General features: G+C 43.8%; 1 pseudogene; it reads right to left on the reverse strand.

Moving 5' to 3' along the window:
- LOC109247114 (ferritin light chain-like) overlaps positions 1-11,624 on the reverse strand; it is a 45,725-nt pseudogene extending 34,101 nt beyond the window's left edge.
- Positions 11,625-11,897: the final 273 nt, after the last annotated feature.

The raw sequence follows: 11,897 nt of genomic DNA on the forward strand, positions 1-11,897 counted from the left end.
AAGGGACAAGAGAGACCAGCGTACGTTGGACTTCTTGTTAGAAACCACAACAGAAAAAGAGTGAGGGGAGGAAGACAGATCATGTATTATCTGATTTGGCACCTGTGTCTTAGCAGGAAGGCATGACCTGGCCTCCTGGACCCCAGAGCACCAAAGTCTTGGTTTAGAACTATAGATACATCCACACGCACACCCCTGTGTGTCTTCCTTCCCAGGGAGGAGTTTGGGGGACAAGCTTGTCACTTGTCTCAGAGACAGATTCAGTTGGTAGTTCTGCAAGAAAACCTGTAGTGACAGCCAGAGCACATTACTGACCCAAAGTTATAGAAACACATGCACTCCATGGAAGGATAAACACATGCACGCGTGCACGCACGCGCGCGCGCGTGTGTGTGTGTGTGTGTGTGTCGGGGTGGAATTTCCCTGGGCATTGATTCAGCTTTCATTCAGATCATGTAAATGAGCCCTCATGGTCTAAAAGAAACTTGGATATCTTTTTTAAAAAGGTCAGAAGACCTGGCTTTATGTTTCAATTCTCCGAATGTTCTTTTGCTTATGGATTCCCCTAAATTCTCTTTCCAACAGTTTCTTCTGTCCCTCTGGCCTCATGCTGCCCTTGAAAGTGGCCAGAGGAAACTCTTAGGTGTCAGCCAGTCAGCATGGAGAGATTCTCTTTCATCCCCCTGAGTGTCTGGAGATGTGAGTTTAATGAGAGGCATCGACCTTTGAATTATACAAATGGACCTCTTTAGCAATCACTTCCCTCCCCAGTCCATACCCACCCTCAGCTTTTAATCTTCTCAATTATATTTCCTTTTCATTGATTACTACTTTGCTAACTTTCAGATTGAGCAGGCAGTAAAACCTCAGCCACACAGGTAATGCAATTGCTCTTCGAGCCTGACGCCGGCATCTCACCTCCTGAGGGGGCCCCCAGGCCTCCCTCCCACCCTACTGAGTCTTGACAAGTACACTAGTCTTCGATCAACTTTCAAGATGGCCCCTTCCATCCAGAGATCTGTGCAATCCTGATTATGAAGATGGGATTTCAGCTTTGAGCTTTAAATAGCACAGATGAGGGGGGTTTGCATGCTGCCAGAGTGTGGGAAGGATGCTCACAGAGGTTGGCTATTTCCCACTGGGCCTGGGAATGGGCAGGTGATAGGCCGGGGAGCAGGGAGCTGTGGGTTCTGTTTCCCACCTCTGCTCTGACTTTTTGAGTCTGACCTTTGTTGAACCACTTAACTTTCTGTGCTCTCCTTTCGGTGCCATCTGTAAGGGGGAGACAATGACACTTGTCTGTGAAAATGCTTTGAGGGATGTTGGCATAAAAGACGCAATGTAAAAGCAAGTGATGGGCAATGTTTCCCATAAAGAGCCCCTTGTTTGCATCTGCAAGAGGCCCCATTTGAGGGCTAGGAAGAAAAATTGAGACATTTCCTTGATACGGAGGCCAGGCAGAGGACATGGCTCCCGACCAGTTAGAAATCCTTTCTGTGGCTGGGGGTTCCTGAGAAGCTGCCGGATGGGAGCCCCGTGAGGTGCATGCTGGGAACTGGCCACGGAACAAACAGATCTGAGGTCTCCGCACCAGGAGGACCCAGTGCCATATCAGGATTAGCCAAGGGACCTGGCGAGCAGTAAGGGGGGCTGACTCCCTGTGATTTACGGGCATTGACGCAGGGACCTGGCGGGGGACGGGGGAAGGCAGAGAACTTTGGGGACATTTTCAAAACTGGAGGTCGTTCAGAGGAAATTACTCAATAAAAACCAGGTTTCTCTAACTGAATAGATCAATTTACAGCTCATAAGGTGGAAAAAGTCTGAGACTTCAAGATTCTGGCTGGGCGGGTCTCCTAAGGTTTCCTCCCTTGGCAGGGCAGCTGTGGCTTTGGCTTTCTCACACCGGGCACCCCTTCTGTACCTTGAAGGGCCAGCATTTGTTTCTCTCTTTCTCTGCCACTTAATTTTTTCTGCTTGAGATTCTTCTCCTCCTCCTCCTCTCTCTTCCCCTTAAAACCTCCCGCTTTCATTCTTCACCTCCCTACAGACCTATTAGAGAAGTCCCTACCATTTTGTTTTCCTGATAATATAAATTCTTTTTCCATGATTCCTCCTCTCAGCTGCCTCCCCTCCCCACAGCTAGTCTCCAGTCCCTCTTCTCTCTGTTTTTCCATCAGGTCCCCAAAGCCGTTGCCTTTCTCCTCCAGCTGCCTGTGGTCTGTTTGGCTGCACACCTCTCAACCTCTCTATTTCTCCCTCTCTGCCTTTTATCATCCCAGCCCTTCTCTTTGGTTGCTCTCTTGGCTTTTCTCAGTTGCTACTGCAGTAATTCATCACGAGCATCCAGCAGCGCCATCACCTATCGACTGAGCTTCTGTAAGTTGCACCGAAGCAACAGCGTTCTCAGGGAGGCAGCGTGGTCGGAAGATGGGCGGGGCACAGATGGAATTGTATTGCAACTCCATCATCCACCTGTCATCATTCATTTCTGTACCCATAACCCATCTATCTGTCCATCCACCCATGCATCCATCCAAGCCCTCACTCATTTAACCATTCATTGATTTCATTTGTTCCACAAACTGCACCATATGCCAGGCAAAGGGCTAGACACTTGATCGAGAGGGATGATCAAATACAGACACGGGCCTTGACTTCAGTAAAGGCTAAGGAGTTGGGACCAAGACACTCTCTCATCAGAACTTGACTTATTTAGGAATGGAGAATTAAGCTGAGATCTGGGGGCTGAGAGGGAAGAACATGCAGGTTGGGTGGGGTGGGGGGCAGGTTTTGAGAAATCCTGCCCTTCCTCATCCCTACTAAATCCTCTCGTAAATGCTGGCCAAGGGCACTAGTTCTTCTAGCAGAAGTCAAGGCTGTTAGGCCACAGAGCTCAAGTTCAGCACATCGGATGACCTGGTAATGGTGACTTGAATATATTTAGACTAAGTGGCAAATAATAGACATCAGTCCTTCCCTGGGAACAAGCTTCATTAGGAGATAGAAGGTCGTGGCATTTCAACACCCAAAGGTGGGAGAGCATAGAGAAGAGCATTCTTTCTCGTATGTGGCTTTGGCCCTAGGATGACGTGGTCACTCCACACGGTGCCAGGGGTAGATTCTGAGGGCTCAGGCGACAGCACGTGTTTCCTCCCCAGCCTGCTCTTTCAAGTGTCAGTTGGCTAGCCTGACAAGCTGCTCCTTCTTGCTTTGGAGCCTCGGTGCTTCCATAAGCTTTGGAGACCAGGCAGTTCTAGAAGTCCAGAACTACCCCCCTCCCACCCCCACTTCTCACTGGCACTGGTCACAAATTCAAATCAGCCATTGGGTTTCATGGCTTGATGGCCTTGTAATTGTTATTGGAACTCACTGTGGATGGATTTACGGTAATGAACTCACCTAATAGCGAACCCGTCATGGGCCTTTTTGCAGACAGGATCTTTCCTGAGTGAAGATATTAGAAAACCATTCTGCAAAGGAAAAGCAATACTGACTGGTGACTTCAAGTTTAGGAAAAACACCACTGTTCGGGTTTTTCTGTTGGCATCTAACTTTAAACACTTCATTGGCCAGTTGCTAACCAACATGGTTTTTGGCCAGAGCTCTGTTTATGTTGGCACCAAATGTATGTATCACAAGCAGTTTGTGTGTTTCTGGGCATGTGTATATGTGTGTATGAGTCTGTATATGTTACAAACTCCAAAACTTTTGAACACAAGGTTTTGTACTCTTTTTGCAGATTCTTCTGGCCAGGAAAACAGGCAACTGGCAGGCAGGGCATCCGTGTGCATTAATGACTTGCTTTCAGGCCACCCCACCCCATCGCAGCCACCCTCTGGCTTGGCCTGGCCTGGCACTGAGCTCTCTTGGCCTCCCTGGACCCCTGTCCTACTGAGTTATGAATGAGTGAGGCGGCCCCTGCCCAGTAAAAGAGGCTCCGGGGACAGTGGGTGCTTTCTGGGTCACCTCAGTCTGCAGGACCAGGGGGCAAATCATCAGGAATGTTTGGGACCAGGAATTTACTCCTCGCTGGGGCCAGAAAGGCTCCATGTTTTTGTGGCTTGGCATTAAGCAAACAACTGCTTTTTTGTTCTCTCCTCAAATTATTTGTCCAAACAAAAGGCAACTGTCATGGGGAGAAAAGTACAATTTTTCCAGCGTTTGCCCCTTCCCGCGCCCCGTCTCACAGCACGCTCTCTGACTCTGTGCGTTTCCACAGCCCAGTGTCAGATTTCCAGCCCACAGAAAGGCAGGGTTTGCTGCTCCTAAATGTGAAATCCACCTTCCGCCTCTCTCAGGCCTGCTGACCCAATGCAGCACCAGAGCTAAGGGCAAATTTTACAGCTGGCACCTCTCCTCTCCAAAATCCCAAAAGGTTTCCCAAGTCCGTAAATCATGAATCCAGAAACATTCCCTGGGAGAATGGAAGTTTGGATAAATAGTGAGTCCTAGAAGAAAGCAGTCTGTTTCCTTTCCAACTCCCGTTTCTTCTGAAAGTTTAGCAGTTAGATCTTCTGCCTAACAGAGGATTGTTATTTAATTGCAAGGCATCCTCGTGGTGATGAAGCGAAAAGACGTGGCTTATCACTTTGTATCTCATTAGAATATGGTAAAATATGCTAAACAATCTAACTAAATGATACGGAATTTAATCTTCTTCCCAGGCTTGTCGGGATTAGGCTGTGTCCTTATCTACCCAGCCCACTCCCGATTCTCCTTCAAGACTTGGGGCAAATGTCACCTTTCTGGTGGGGACGTCTCGTGCCCCCTGACCTAGAGCCGCCCTCACCGACCTCTGCAGAATTAGGGCCATCTCATCTGTGCTCCCCTAATTCTCCCAGCACTGGCACGGTGCAGTGTTTACACTTTTGTTCCAAAATAATTTTAGATTTACAGAAAAGTTGCAAAAAAAGTATAAAGAATTCCTGTACACCAGAATTGCTCAATCTTTTCCTCATCACTCTCCAAGTGCCTTTTTAGATATTTTTTTTCCCCGATTGCTTTCTGACTTGAAATTTTAATACCACAGATAATGTATACCTTTTTATGGACTCTAAGTATATCTGAACTTCATGTGGAAAAAGAGTAAGATATTTTGATCTCCAAGAACAGTTTTTATTTCTTTTTTTTCTTTTTTTTTTTTTTAATTTATTTATGTATTTTGAGAGAGACAGAGAGAGCATGAGCGGGGGAGGGGCAGAGAGAGTGGGAGAGAGAGAATCCCAAGCAGGCTTCACGTTGTCAGCACAGAGCCCGACATGGGGCTCGAACCCACAAAACTGCAAGATCATGACCTGAGCCGAAATCAAGAGTCAGACACTTAATCGGCTGAGCCACCTACGTGCACCAATAATTTTTATTTCTTTTAGTGCAATATTGCTTCATGCAAAATGCATGTTATAGAGCCTGTTTGAGAGTAAGTCGCAGTCATGGTGCCTCTTTACCCCTAAATATTTTAGAAAGCATTTCCCATAAGTGAAAACTTGTTCTTTGCCTTTTAACAAATTTTTTAAAAAACACTTCCATCTCTTCCACATACCTGTAAGTTTTTCAAGGTCAGGAACCTGTGTCTCAGCCATCTTTGGAGACTGAGTACCAGAATGGGGCCTGGCATGTTGAAGGAGCGATTATAAAATAATACATTTCATTAAGATATAGCATATGTCATGCATTTTCATATAATTTATATATGCTAACAATTATGAAAAAATAGTTTCTTTAAATATAACATATATAAGATATAGCATGTTATACATAACACAAAAATACATTCTTATTTACAAATGAATGGAAATCTTAGGATCCATAGTATTGATTTCAATCACAAAGTATTCTATAGTTTCAGAAGCTGGAAGAAACTGGGCTGAAAATTTACAGACTTTGGAATCTGCCTCAAGCCCAGTGAATAAAACAAGAAACCACTCACCTGATGTCAGTTTCATAGAACAAGAAGGAAACTCTGAGTTGGTAGAAATTGGCAGCCACCATTTCAGTCTCAGCATTTACGCTGCTCTTTGGGAGGCAGTATAATTCAGTAACTCAGATGCTTTCTTGCTCTCTTGCAGTCACTCTCAAATATTTATTGGCAACTTTGCATTTGATAAGAATATACTGGAGTTGGAGGCTCTTGAATCCTAGTTTTTATTTTCTATGTACTCAAACAAGTTACCTAACCCATATTTGCCTTGGTTTCAAGGGATACAGGAGGGCTGATGCATAGGGGCACTTGTACCCTAATGTTTATAGCAGCACTTTCAACAATAGCCAAATTATGGAAAGAACCTAAATGTCCATCAACTGACGAATGGATAAAAAAATTGTGGTTTATATATAAAATGGAATACTACTTGGCAATGAGAAAGAATGAAATATGGCCTTTCATAGCAACGTGGATGGAACTGGAGAGTGTTATGCTGAGTGAAATAAGCCATACAGAGAGAGACAGATACCATATGGTTTCACTCTTATGTGGATCCTGAGAAACTTAACAGAAGACCATGGGGAAGGGAAGGAAAAAAAAAGAGCCGGAGAGAGCCAAACCATAAGAGACTCTTAAAAACTGAGAATAAACTGAAGGTTGATGGGGGGTGGGAGGGAGGGGAAAGTGGGTGATGGGCATTGAGGAGGGTACCTGTTGGGATGAGCACTGGGTGTTGTCTGCAAACCAATTTGCCAATAAATTTCATATTAAAAAAATATTTGCCTTGGTTTCCTTGATTGCAATATGACTATTAACACATTGTGCCCTGTTCTGCTCCCAAGTCACTGGTTAATACGGTACTGAAAGAAAGTACTCACAATACATACATCTGACACATGTTTTGTTTCCAGAATACACAGAGAGCTTTTACAACTCAATAATAAGACAGATAACCTAATTAACAAAAATTTTAGCTGACACTTCACAAAAGTTTTTAAAAAGTAGCCGATAAGCCCATTAAAAGATACTAAACATCATTAGCTATCAGGGAATGAAAATTTAGACCATAATGAAATACTACCATACACCTGTTAGAATAGCTAAAATTACAAACATCGACAATACCAAATGTTGGTAAGGATATGCAGCAACTGAAACCCTCGTCTATTTTTTGTGAGAATGTGAGAGGGTGCAACCACTTTGAAAAAACAGTTTGTCAGTTTCTTCTAAATTGAAATATACACTAATTAGGGGGCGCCTGGGTGGCTCCATCTGTTAAGCGTCCGACTTCAGCTCAGGTCATGATCTCATAATTCATGGGTTTGAGCCCCGCGTCGGGCTCTGTGCTGACAACTCGGACCCTGGCACCTGCTTCAGAATCTGTGTCTCCTCCTCTCTCTGTTCCTCCCCCACTTGTGCTCTGTCTCTCTCTCTCAAAAATAAACATTAAAAAAAAATCTAAAAAATAAAATAAACATGCGCTAATTGTGTGTCCCAGAGATTGCACTGCTAGGTGTTTACTCACGAGAAATAAAAACATTTGTCCACACAAAGACTTCACAAGAATGCTTATGGCCGCTTTATTCATGAGAACCTAAACCTGGAAACAATCCAGATATTTATTAATGGATAAAGAGGAATTGGAGTATGTTCGTACAATGGCATACTGCTCATTAATAAAAAAGGAACAAACTGCTGATACCACTGGTCCATATGACAGAATGGAAGACTCTCAAAAGCATTACACTGCGTAAAAAAATCCAGACACAACAGAGATCATCCTGCCTGATTCTACTTATATAAAAGTCTAGAAACTATAAATCAAATCAGTAATGACAGAATCCGTGGTTGCCTGGGGCTATGTTCTGGAGAAGGGACACGGGATTGGTGCAGAGGGGCACAAGAAAGCATTCTGGTTTGGTGGAAATGTTCCTTATCTTGACTGAGCTCTACTTTTTCTGGTGTAGAAGTTATCAAAAATCATTCAACTCTATGCTAAAGTGGGTACATTTTATGTATTGTATGCTAATTATACCTCAGTGAGTTGAGTTTTAGAAAGCATATACTCATGTGAGTATTGAGAGCAAATCTTCATCCTCAAACTCTAGAACTCTCCATTGTGCTTCTTCCATCAGGGCTTGGCACAGGCACCATAGAGCACTCCCGTTGGGTTCATTCATCAGAAGACCTAGTGGCAGAATTGCTGGTATTGTGGCCTGAATCAGCTTCTCCTGCTTGGGCCTCACTTGAAGCTTGTAACCTTCTGCATTGCTCAGCAACAGGGGCAGAGGAGTACATCCATATCTGACATATGTTGCCTTCAAACTCCAAAAAGGGCCAAGCCAAAGATGTATCACTTATTCTTAGTGGTGAGGTATGCATGGTACAGTGAATTTTCTTTCACTTTGGAAGAAACATTTGGATACTATACAGATATCTGAACTTCTAGAAATGTCTCTAAGATCCCTGAATTTCCAATGCATGTATCTCCCGAACTCTGACACATATAGGTTTTATAAGGTGTCTAGGATATCTGTTTCCGCTTGCTCACTTGGTCTTTTAGCATTATGTCATCTAAACTATAGTCCAAAATTCTGTTTTGTGGGCTGTTATTAAGAGGATCAAAAATCCCTCTGATCTACAACAGATTGCAGGTTGCCAGAGGTGGGAGGTAGAGGGTAGGCCAAGTGGATGAAGGAAGTCAAAAGTTACCAACTTCCAGTTATAAAATAAATACATTCTAAGGATGTGATGTACATTGTGGCTATCTATAACTAATAATACTCTATTGCATAGTTGAAATTTGCTAAGAGACTGAATCTTAAAAAAAGTTCTGACCAGAAGAAAAAAATTCTGTAATTATGTATGGTGACTCACGTTAACTAGACTTAGCGTGGTGATCCTTTTGCAACATATACAAATATCAAATTATTGTGTTACACACCTGAAACTAATATAACATTATATGTCAGTTATACCTCTGTAAAAAAAAGTTAAACATTACAAAAAATCCCCCTGATCTAAATTATGGCATAAAGCAAAAGAATTAAGCAGTTCTGAAGATTGGCATGGTGAATATGTATTGTTATTCCTGCCCAGTAAAAGAAAACTTCCTCTAATAGAGAAAATGTATTTACCAGATCAATAGCCATCCAGCAGACCCACAACGTGAAGAGACGACATTTAGAATAGCAGCTTCAATTGTAGTCATCACTTAACAACACTTAAAATAATACCCCGTAATTTTCTATCCATCTTTTGCAGAGCCAAACAGGCCAGTTAAAGAGATGTGGTAGGGATCACCATCTTTGAGATTTTAAATTCTTTGTTGGTGGACTACCTGTGCTATAGAGAGGAGTGCTTCACTCTCTATCTGATTCTAAAAGCCCTCACTCTACAAGTTAAGGGGCCACTGTGGTTGTTCTACCAGTTGCTGAGTATATCTACTCAAACTACATTTTCAGCAACTGTGGAAATAACAGAACATACTCATGGTTGTAATGGGGCCACTGAGAGATTCACCTATACCCAAATTCCTTTTGTTCAATGGACTCCCATAAACATCCATTTTTACCTATGGATCATGATGGTTTTCTGAAATACTAATGATTTGCATTATTTCAGAATCAATGTCCAATTATTCCTAAAGGTCCAGATATTTCTCTTTTTCTAGTATGAAATCATCTGTAGCTTGCTTTTCGGTCTGCCACAATGCTTGCCACTCTGATTTGTTTCTTAGATCTGTTATGCTCACTTTGACTATCCCCTGTTGACTCTTGAGTTCATGATCCTGTGCTTTAATCCCTTGATCAACCCTTGTCAGGGCCAAGGCCCAGGAGGAAATAGAACTGACCTATATCGAGAGAATAAATGTCTTTTAAAGCAGAAGATTTCACCTCCATATCCCAAATCAGCCAAACTTTCCTGGAGTAATTCTGTAAGTTCCCTGCCCATATGGAGACTAAGCTATTCAGCAAAAAGAGACCAGGACTAACTGTTCTGAGATGAAAACTTTTGTTGAAGCCTTTAGGCAAGACCAAGGCAACTGCTCTCCAAGGGAATGTCCCCTGTTCACAAATGTCTCTCTCTAAACTTCTTTACGACCTGGTAGCCCAGAGTCCTTCTCTGTGCCTGAGTTGTGACCTCTTCTGGTCTCGAATCTTGTCCCCATCTCAATACCCCTTCCTGCGTAGCCCAGCTGAGCACTAATAGCCTCCAATATCATAGGTGGATTTTCATGGTGACTGTAATGATTTTAAAATATATCCAAAAATTCTTTGACAATTCTCCCCTTAGAAGGTGGAGCCTAATTCTTGTCCCCTTGAGCGCGGGCCCAAATGAGTAGCTACTTTTTGAAAAATTTTCTTTAAAGGTTATTTATTTATTTTTGAGAGAAAGGCAGAGAGAGTGAGTGGGGGAGGGGCAGAGAAGGAGGAGAGAGATAATGTCAAGCAGGCTCCACGCTGTCAGTGCTGAGCCACAATGTGGAGCTCAGCTCACAAACTGTGAGATCACAACCTGAGTTGAAATCAAGAGTCAGACGCTTAACCGACTGAGCCACCCAGATGCCCCTGACTGATCAACTACTTTCTAAAAAGAAATCAAGTGTGGTGGAAGTGATGGTCTGTGACCTCCAAAATTAGATCATAAGAAGCATTGTGGGGACTGCTCACTCTAAAAGAGTCAGGCACCATGTTGTGAGGACATTTAAGCAGCTCAAAGAGAAGCTCATATGAAGAACTGAGGTCTTCTACCAACAACCAGCACCATGTGAGTGAACTATCTTGGATGTGAATCCTTCAGGGTTAGTAAAGCCTTCAGATGATTGCAATCCCAGCCAAAATCTTAACTACATGTATCACTAGAAATATTGAGCGAAGCTATTCCAAATTCCTGACCCACACAAACAATATGAGATGATACATGTGTATTGCTGATTTAAGCCACCTATGCTTTGGGTTTATTTGGATTTTGTTGTTGTTGTTTATTTGTTTTTTGGTTTTTTTTTTTTTTTTTTTTTTTGGCCACAAAAAGCTTCATTTGTTTACATTGGTTCTAAGGCTTGGGAAAGGGCTCCCGGGTGGTTAAAAATCTTCCTAGTGGCTGCAGGGAGAGGGTCAGGCACAAGCCCTGGCACCAGGGTTACCAGAGGGGTCCTCCAAAGGCTTCTGGGTCTAATAGGCCCCCAGTCATGCTTGAGGGTGAGCCTTTTGAAGAGATACTCACCCATCCCAGCCTGGGAGCAAGCCAGCTTGCAGAGGCTAGTCAGGTGGTTGTCCATCTTCTTGATGGGCACCTCCTCAACTAGGAAGTGGTTCTCCAGGAAGTCACAGATATGGTCTCCATGGGCAGAACTCAGGGCACACAGATCTGAAAGGGCCTGGTTCAGGTTCTTCTCCAGAATCAGGACAGCTTCCATGGCTTCCAGGGTTTTACCCCACGCATCTTGGGGTGGCTTCTGCATGTTCTGGAAGAGGACACGGCCTCTGTGTTGGTTTTGCATCTTCAAGAGATGCTCAGCGCCCTTGAGCTTCTCCACAGCCAACTAGTGGAAGAAGTGGCCCACATCCTCCAAAGCCCCATGCCATGATCGAAATAGAAGCCCAGAGAAAGGTAGGTGTAGGACACCCACAGACACACGTTGACCGCTGAAGGCAACCTCCACCTGGGTGGAATCATTCTGACAAATCTGGGAGCTCATGATTGATCGGCAATAAGGAGCTAAGCTCAAAATAAGGTGTTGGCTGCTCCTGGAGGGAGTGGGTGGCCGAGAAAATGGCTCTGAAGGTTGTGACTGGAAAAAAGGTTGGAGGGTGGTCAGAGGCTGATAGAAGGGGCTTCCCTGTTCTGTTCTGTCCAAACACTGTTGAAACAAGGGACAGATCCGCAGACTGACGGACACTCTTGGTTTTGGGCTAATTTGTTACACAGCAACAGATAACTAATACAGTGACTTAGCAACAACCTCTTTTGC

The sequence above is a fragment of the Panthera pardus genome, unplaced genomic scaffold (genome assembly GCF_024362965.1).
Source record: "Panthera pardus isolate Hobbes unplaced genomic scaffold, ASM2436296v1 HiC_scaffold_20, whole genome shotgun sequence".
In the NCBI taxonomy this organism is placed as follows: domain Eukaryota; kingdom Metazoa; phylum Chordata; class Mammalia; order Carnivora; family Felidae; genus Panthera; species Panthera pardus.